This window comes from Corapipo altera, unplaced genomic scaffold (assembly GCF_003945725.1).
Source record: "Corapipo altera isolate COAL_440 unplaced genomic scaffold, ASM394572v1 RXGC01000072.1, whole genome shotgun sequence".
NCBI lineage: Eukaryota > Metazoa > Chordata > Aves > Passeriformes > Pipridae > Corapipo > Corapipo altera.
In genome coordinates, this window is record NW_020884943.1 from 1,321,153 (window position 1) to 1,330,300 (window position 9,148).

Below are 9,148 nucleotides of genomic sequence, written 5' to 3' on the forward strand. Positions count from 1 at the left end.
AGCTGGGGGAGTGGGAGGGAGGGAGGTGCTGGCAGCCGCCGGAGCCTGCTGGGGCCTCATCGGACGCGCCGCGTCGCCAGGACAGCCTGTCCACGCGCGAGGTGGCCCCGCTGTAAATAACTCCCATTCCCCGGCCCAGCTGCCTGTACCCGAAAACGCTCTGCTTTGCTTTTTCTATTAAAAAATAGCACCCTTTAAACTCTCACTTTTTGGGGGGCTGACAGGGGAGCCCGAGGCCCGCTGGAGAGCGCCGGAGGTGAAGCCAATGCATGGGAGAAACGACTTGTCCTGCACCGAAGTGGAGTGGGGAAAAGTGGGAAGGCCATGAATTGGGGTTCACCCTGCCTTTCTGCTGCCTGCCCCTCAAAACCGGAGCGCTGGGATTAACCTCAGCCTCTGCAGTTTAGCATCACCCAGGTGCTGCACCAGATAGCTGGAATACCTTCTGGTGGCACCACACTCAGGGCAGCATCGCCAGCTGGTGTCAGGGCAGCAGAAGGGGCTTCTGGCCATGGAGGACACGCTGTGGGAGGACATGCTGTGGGAGGACATGCCATGGAGTCACACAGCATCTCTCCTGCATGACCTGCAGGGAAAGCAGTGCCAAAGATCACAGGGCATGTTGTTGCACAGTTGGGTGTTTACATAATCTCTGTGCACGGACTGTCTGCCCATCTTTTCTAGTTTACTCGTTTGCTTGACCATTTGTCTCCATTTTGTCTTCTGTCTGTTAGGAGGAGGAGGATGTCGGAGGCCCCACGATCTCAGTTCCCCTTGCATGCCACAGCCCCTGGGGCGACCCGGAGGGTTCCTCGCCGAGGAAGCCGTGCCCTGTCCCTCCGCCTGTCCTATTGTGCTTCACGCCCAGGACGTGCAGTTCTGTTTTCACAACTTCAGCCGGCGGGGAAGGTTTTCAATTTTTAACGGAGAAACACGCCACGACCCTGCACTTCTCGGGCTGCAATTGGCCCTTCCCGCAACGCGCAACCCGGCGACCCTATTTAACTGACTTCCACGCACAACCCAGAAACCCTATTTAATGGACTTCCCAGCACTCCCAACACTTTTCTAGGGAGCAGCTTGAGGGCGTGCAGGGAGAGCCTTTGGGGCAGCCGCTGGATGGTGCCTCTCTGCCTCCAATCAGTCGCTCCTGGCCGCGTTTCCCGGAGCGCGGCTCCCGCTCCCCCTCGCCCGGCGCTGCACCCGCGCCTCGGCATCCTCTGCTCCTGGTCCCTCCCGGTCCCCTCCGGTGGGGCAGAGGGGGTTTATCCCCCCCTGCCCGAGCACGCGGCCGGTGTTTCATTCATAAAAGCGGCTGCGCGGCGGGCGGGCGGTGCCGGCGGCGGGCGGGGCTGGCGCGGGGCCCGCGGAGCCCCCGCGGGGGCGGCGCGGCCGCAGGAAGCGGCGGCGGCGGGAGCCAATGGGGCCGCCGGGGCTGTTACCGGGCGGGACGGGCAGATCTCGGACGGGGCTCCTTCCTTCGCCCGGTCCCGCCGACACACAAAGGGGGACGGGCTGGGGCATCGCAGCCGCGCCGGTGGCATCGCCACCCCCGCAACCCTCGGGGGCGGCCCCGCCCCTGCGCCCGGTGCCCGCGGTCCCGGCTGCGCTGCCGCCCGCCGCGGGGTGCGCGCTGGGCGGCAGGGACGCCTCCTAAGCCGCGCATCCCGCTCCGGCACGGCGCTCCCGCGGGATGCGGGATGCAGGATGAGCGCTGCTGCTGCTGCCGCCGCCGCCGCCGCCCCGGGGGCTTCCGACGGCGCTTCCTTCCTGCCCGCTCTCCCTCCCTCCCTCCCTCCTGCTCTGCCCGCCGCTCCCCTCCCCGCGGCGCCCGCCCGCTGCCGGGGACGCCGCCACTTTCTCATGATGTCATCCCGCCCCCGCCCGGTGCGCGGCCCCGCCGCCGGGAGCGCGGCCCCGCCGCCGGGAGCGCGCATTCCTGGCGTGCCGCCCGCCCGCCGTAATGTCGCGAAGAGCCGCGCAGCACCGGGGGGGGGGGGAAAAAGGAGCGCCCCGTCGGGGAAACGACCCCCCCCTCACCGCCCCCCTTCCCCTCCCACCGCACCACCCCGCTGTGCATCTGGAGATCTGCGTCCAGTTGTTCTGCGCTCCTCGGTGCGAGAAAGACGAGGAAATGCTGGACGGGGTCCAGCGCAGGCCGCGAAGATGATAAGGGGTCTGGAGCATCACTCTGATGAGGAGAGGCCGCCTGTTTAGTCTGGAGAGGAGAAAACTGGGAGGGGATGTCGTTAATGCGTATAAATATCTCCGGGCCGGGTGCCAAGAGGATGGTGCCGGGCTCTTTTTAGTGGTGCCCAGCGACAGGACGAGGAGCAGTGGCCATAAACTAAAACAAAGGAAGTTTTCCTCAAACCTGAGGAGGAACTTCTTTACGTTGAGAGTGGCAAAGCACTGGGACAGGTTGGCCAGAGAGGGCGTGGAGTCTCCCTCTCTGGAGACATTCCAAACCCACCTGGATGCATTCCTGTGTCACCTGCTCCAGGTGACCCTGCCTGGGACTGGGTGATCTCCAGAGGTCCATTCCAACCCCAGCTGTTCTGCTGTCCCTCACCTTCACCCAGTGCCGACCACAGCCATGGCCAAAACCACAGGGCAGCCATTTGGGTCCTGTGGAATGAGGAATTTGGAGAAGCAAAGCTCACAGATGGTTCTCTGGGGGAACCATCGCCAAGCTGGGGAGAGGCACAAGTCTGGGTGGGAGGGAGGGTGAGAATGGCCAGGGTACCCCGAGGTGAGGAGGTGTCACTGGTGGGACTGACAGATCCAGAGCCAATGGAATTTAGCCCAAGTTTGTCCTGGATACTGGAGGTAAGGAAGTGGTGAGGAGAGGCAAAAGGGCTAAGGGTAGGGGAAATAAAAGGAGGGAAATCTTTCTTCATCAAGGGGAAATCTGTTTGGCCGTGCCAGAAGTGGGCCAGTGGAAGGAGAGGCACCAGAGGAAGCCTGGGAGACAGCAACAAGGTGAGTAAACAATGTCCTTAAGCAACAACATCCTCAAAGTGAAAGTGTTTCAGTGGAAAATATTTTGATTTTGCAAACAGTTTGTGTTTTGCTCAGCTGACAGTATGTTTTGGTAACACACCAGCATGAAAATGACTGACATGGACCCTGGTGTTTGATAAGGATTTGTGAGCCATGAAAAAGCACGTCTTAGCCAGCCAGGGCATTGAAACTTGATTTACAAGGTAGAAAAGGAACATTTTCTCCATTCCCCACACTGACACTTGCTCTGTGTAGTATGGCAAGGCAATTTAAAGGCACATTATAAATACTGCTAGAGGTTACATTGTTGAATTGGCTTTTGTTAGTAGGTTTTGAAGAGCAATGTTACTGTTTTTCATCGCTCTTTTCTTCAATATTGCAAACCAAAAAGCACGGGAAGATGATCGGTGGCGATTGTAGGTTCAGATCTGCTCCCGCTGAAGTCAGCACTGATTGGGTTGCTGTAACAGGGCGGATTGCTGATGGGATGATGTGCTTGGGGCGGGGGACAGAGAGTTTACTGGAAGGATCCCAACTCTGTGTTAGTCATGAATGGCAAAGCCCTCATCAAATTCTGCAGAGTACCTTGCAGAATTCCCAATAAGTGACAGTAAGTAAGTATGTATCACATACACTGCAGAAATGCCCTTTAAGGAAAGTCTTAAGTGTCTTCTTCTTATATTTTGTCTCCCTCTGCCATAAAAAGATGCACCAGTAATCATGATCCAGACTCTCAGGTAGGCTGGGCTGGTGGGGTAGCTCCATGGAGGCAGATTTGCTCCCTGGTTCCAGAGGGAGGTGGCTGCAGGGATCAGTGCACATCCCTCTGCTCTCTTCTGTGCAGTAAAAAGATGTGATGATAGGAGCTTATTTTGGGGCTCCCTGGTCTAAATACCAATGAGATCTGGCACGGTTTTTGTCACTGTCTCCACCATCCATTCTCCAGCTTTCCCAGAGTCCATGCAGCCACACACTACACTTCTCATGTCGGTCCACTGCCCTATCCACTCTTTTTCCACTTGCCTCAAAGCGGTAAATCTGCTCACTGTGTCTTTGCAACACACCCTCTGAATAAAAGTGGTCCAGATAATCTCTGGGGCCAGGTTTTTGTGGATGCTCTGCACTTCTTAACTCCAGTTTAAGTCAGTGGCAGTTCTAGGAGTCATTTCTTCAGTAAATCAGGCACCTGGCTCCCTTGTAATCACCTCACTTTCTTTGAGGTCCCAGTTCTCAGTACACTAACTTTGGGACAGAGGGAGAGGCTTTCAAAATCGATGCCCTATCAACATCTGACACCCACCTAAATTGTTTCCATGTTCTCTCATCCTTTCTGTTGACTCAAGTCCTTTTTCTGGGAAGCCCCTCTGCCTCACTTCAGAACTTCTTGAATGTCTCTGTTGAATGCATTTGGTTGAACAACTGTGGTAACAAGAAGAACTTACCTCTTGGTATGTAACATCTTTCACTGTGGAACATTCTCCACCATGAATGAGAGAAGGTGAGGATGGGGAGAGAAAGAAACCTCCTTCATTTAAAAGCTGAGGAGTGGATAATGTAAATGGTGAGGATTTAGGATATTTCAACTGAAAGAGCTTCAGTTCAGTGGCACGAACAATCCCAGAAAGTCTCCTTCACTTCTGGTGCTCCCCAAATGTCTTTCCCAGCTCTTTCTAAGTATGTGGGCACTGTCATGGCCCCAGCTAGAGGAGGGACTTGCTGTTTGCTGCAAGCTGAGATTGCTGTGGTCACCTGCAAGATGTTTGCATCCCTCAGACCCCTCTGAAAACCTCAACCGTGTTACTCCTTGGTTGTAAAGTGGATTGGCACCTCTCTGAAGGACAAGTATGCATTCTTTGAACCTTTAGCAAAAATAATTTGGCTCAAACCCAAGTCTAAAACACTGGATTACAATTTTGACCCGGAGCGTAGATGACAAAATGATAAATTTGCATTTTTTTTTTCAGAGCACATGGATTCAATGGGAGTAACACCACTGACATCAAAGGGAGCAGGATTGAACCTGTAATGTACAGCACTAATGACTACAATCAAATAAACTCCCTTTGCCTGGGTTTTCTACCACCTTTAGCCTTGTGTGTGTGTGTATGTGTGCACTTTCATGTGTGTGCCAGATGAGTGGATCCAGGGTGCTACCCTTTCAAATCTGCAGCAGTCATGTTAGATTGGTAAAAATATAAATAATGGTGCAGGTTGGCAAAGATTTGGGGGAATCTGGTCTACTTGTTTCCATAAACCACTAAAGGAAGGGAAGAACTGAAAACCTTGAAAGATGAGATTACGGTCTTAGTGAAGTCTTCAGAAATATTTGCACTTAATTTGAGCTGCTTGTGACAACTGGTATTTTTTTTTTTTATTTACTTGAGGTGCAGCTCAGTTTGATGAAAAATGAATATGTAGCAGCACATCTTTGGGGAAACACATAATCCTAGAGTTGCATCTTTGTATACTATTTATTTTATATTCTTTTTGCTATGTCTGGAATAGTGCACTAGTGCACAATGTCAGCAGTTTTGTCCCCTCTGGTTAGTTCTTGCCTGACTCACTCTTCATGGAGCTACAGGTAAGGACAGAAGAGAATGTAAGGTATGATAATAACCTCCTATTTAACTCAATTGGATTTCTTTTGTTGGCTAATTTTCATTTGTGTTGACATCATTTACGAAATTGCTTGGATTTGCTGCCTTACACTGTGGATGCTTCTTCTTGGGGAGGGAAAAACAAAAAAAAGAGGAATTGTCTTTCTGAGTGTGTTTTACCTTGCAAAGGGTTTAAAGTGAAAAAAATCAAAGTAAAATATCAATATCAGTTTTGATTAACAACTACACCAGATGTGCTTTTTTTTTCCCCCCAAAGTATGACATTTCTATAGTCATAACATTACCTTGGCCTAGGAAGAGCCTAGAGCTTGTAGCAGCGTCGTTTACCACTTTCAAGGAACAATCAGAATGAAATATATGATATCATTCCTTTCTAAATTCCCTTTCAATTTATGTTTTCTTGATTCCTGGCTTGGGACTTCAGTGGCTTTATCAATCCCCAGTCATTCAGAGAGTGCTAAGGTTCAGTCAGTGAGTGTAGAAATTTGTGTCACATCCCTGAGTATCATGATGTGTCTTGAAATGTGGGTGATTTCCTAGAATATTGTGCTGGGAAAGGGAGGATCTGGAAAAGGGGAGTGGCTACAGTTTTGCTTGAAACAGTGATGAAGGTATGCCCCCACCTTATCTCTCCTCATTAAAATCTGTGATGGTTTGAACGTATTTTGTCCACAACCAAAGCATTTCATAAAATCCCAGCTTTGGCTTTGAATTCAGGCTGAAGAAGGTTGTGGTTAAAAAAAGCTGAATCTTGGTAAAATATTAGTATAAAAGCAGGAAAAGTTTCTCCAGAAATACCAAGAATATTTTTTTCCTGCTTCTGGAGTAATCCAAATGATGTAGCAGAGTGACTTGCACTGATAGAAATGAGGACAAATTGTGAATGATTTAGAAGCTAATTCAGAGAAAGGCTCAAAACGTGTGCCTAAATTTAAATAAGTAAGTACACTAGAATTGCCCATATGCTTAAAAATCAAATATATGTTTAAATACTTTGCTGCACTGGAGCCTAAGGGTACAGTTTAAAGTTAAAGCTAAACTAGTCTAGACAATAGCTGCTGCTAAAAAGTGATTAGTCCTCTCCTGGTTTACTTCCCTGCAATGCCCATGCTGGAGTAAAACCAAGGCAGTTTGTTGACAGGAACAGCTACTTCCTCAACAACTTTGAAAAGTGTCCATTTCTCATAAAAATGAAAGTAAAAGTCTTAGTTGGTACTAAAATGAACGGAGATAGGCTGGAGTCGGTTTTTGTACTGACATGCAACCCCCGTTCGACTTCACAAGCTGCAGCCTGTTGGAGGAAGAATTGAGGGGAGCAGTTCTCACGCTGACTGGGATGCATTTATTTCCTGTGCTTGTGGGCTCTTCCATCCTTCCAGTGATGGCTGGGGGGGGGGTGGGAAGGAAACAGCAAAAGAAAACGTGTCAGTGGAATCAAGAGAGAGGAGAGATGGGGTGTTTAGAGGTGAGATGGGGTGTTTAGAGGTGCTCACCCTTCTCACCGTGACGCAGAAGATGCTGAAAGCACGGCCAGCGCTGCCGGCGGCCTCTCAGCCCCGCTGAAACCAGACCCGGAGGGATTTGGGGCTTCACCACTTCTGTTTGGCCCTCTGTGAAGGTTCAGCTGCTGCCTCCTGAAAGACTGATTGATGTTTTTCTGGAATAAAACCATAGAGCTTGGAGGCTGCTTGGAGGACCTGACGTGAAGGCACGTGGCCTCTCGGGAAGGTTAAGGCTTCCTGGACGTACACCAAGAAGTCACGGGCTGGGGGAGATGATGCAGAGCTGTCTGTGCTTTTAAAGGTGATGAGAGCAGATGTCAGTCTCTTACTGCAAACGTTTTTAAAGACAGTGGAGGTCTGAGGACCCCAGGTATCCTTCTGGCAAGTTTTCAGTGGAAGGAGGAAGGCTGGGGCCTCTGGATTTCTATCATGGCCATTTGTGTGCTGCTGCTGCTGAGCACTTGGCTGCCTGCCTGTGACAGGCTTTGTGATAAGAGTCCGTGCAAAGATCTAGCGTGTTTTTAATCAAATGTTTCCATTGGTTTTAATATATCGTACCCATCAGATTAGAGTCACTCAGCAAAAATCCAGCCTGTCTCATTTATCCTTGTTCTTACCATGTCCTCAGCCCTGCTCTGCTGACGTGGGGGTTTTCTTTGGAGGGGTGCTGAAATCAGCCTGGTTGAAGCAACTAGGCCAAGGAACATCGAGCAGTAAAATAAAGTCTTGATGACATATTTGAACCCTTGTAGACCATGGGTTATCTGATCTGCAAGGTCACTGCTGTTCTCTGGGAAAGTTTAAAAGAATCTGCTCCTGTTTCAAGCTCAAAGGGCCCTTCTTGACAATTTTGTGGCGCAAATTCAGTTTTTCTTTAAGTATGTGCAGTTGGTGTTTCGAAGTATTTGCTACCTGTATCTTTATTTCCTCTTCTTTTAACTGCTCATCAAGAGCAAACAGAGTCGAGTAAGTTTTAATGAACAGAAGGAAAAAGTGACTCCTTGTGCTACCAGAACTGAATGAAATGCAGAAAGGAAAATAATGTGAAAATGAGAAACCTAAAAAGAACTTTAAAATTCCTTTTAATAATTTAAGCTGTCATCAGTATGAGAAATAAGGAATTATATTTCAGACATGACTTATTCCAGGCATGCCTTAAAAAGGAAAAGGCAAGTTGATAATGCCTGAAGACGCTGTCCCTGGGAATAAAAAAAGTGCAGAATTAGGCCTTGGGAAGCCAAGTATCTATTCCACCATTCAGTCTGTAGGAGAAAAGAAATGATGGCCCTTGATCTTTAGCTGCTCTGACAGATGGACTTGGGGAAGCAGTAGGAAAATAACTTTGGTAGAATTTTTTTTCCTTATGTATTTATGAAAAATTCAAGTTGTGCCTTGCTCAAAACGCTAGGAGCTATTATATTACAAAGATTTGTTATAAATATGATTAGCTTAACAGCATCCTCCTGTAATACAGATCATAAAGCCCAGTCAGAAGGAAACCAAATGCTACAAACGTTGCAAAATAACTTTCGCAGACCATTAAGGTTTAAGGCCACGGCGTGGGAGTTTATTACAGAGCGACCCTCTTCCAGCAGCAGATACTTTGAGCTGGAGGTATTTCCCACCCCAGGCTTTGTTTGCTGCCAAGTGTGATGTCCTGGCTGTGTTTATGCTCCTGCACAGACCGGCTCAGCTTGGTGGTGGGATTGTTGCAATGGCAGGAGGAATCCCGTAGGAAGGGATCGAGCAGGCTGCTGTTTTCCTTTTCATGGGAATCTGAATGTGTGAACTCTTGGCCAGTTTATCCTTGCTGGCTGTAGCAAACCACCCCCCCCCTCTGTTTCCCTCCCATTTAAGTAAGAGCATTATTCAGGATTGCAGGCTTCCCCTTGCCGGTGGCTTTCATGCCTCCCTGAGTGCTGTTGGGAACAGGGATAACTCACGCCCTTGCCACAGGGATTATTAATTTGGTGTCCTTAAGGAACATGTAGTTTATCTACAAAGCAAGGCACTTCTTGTGTCATA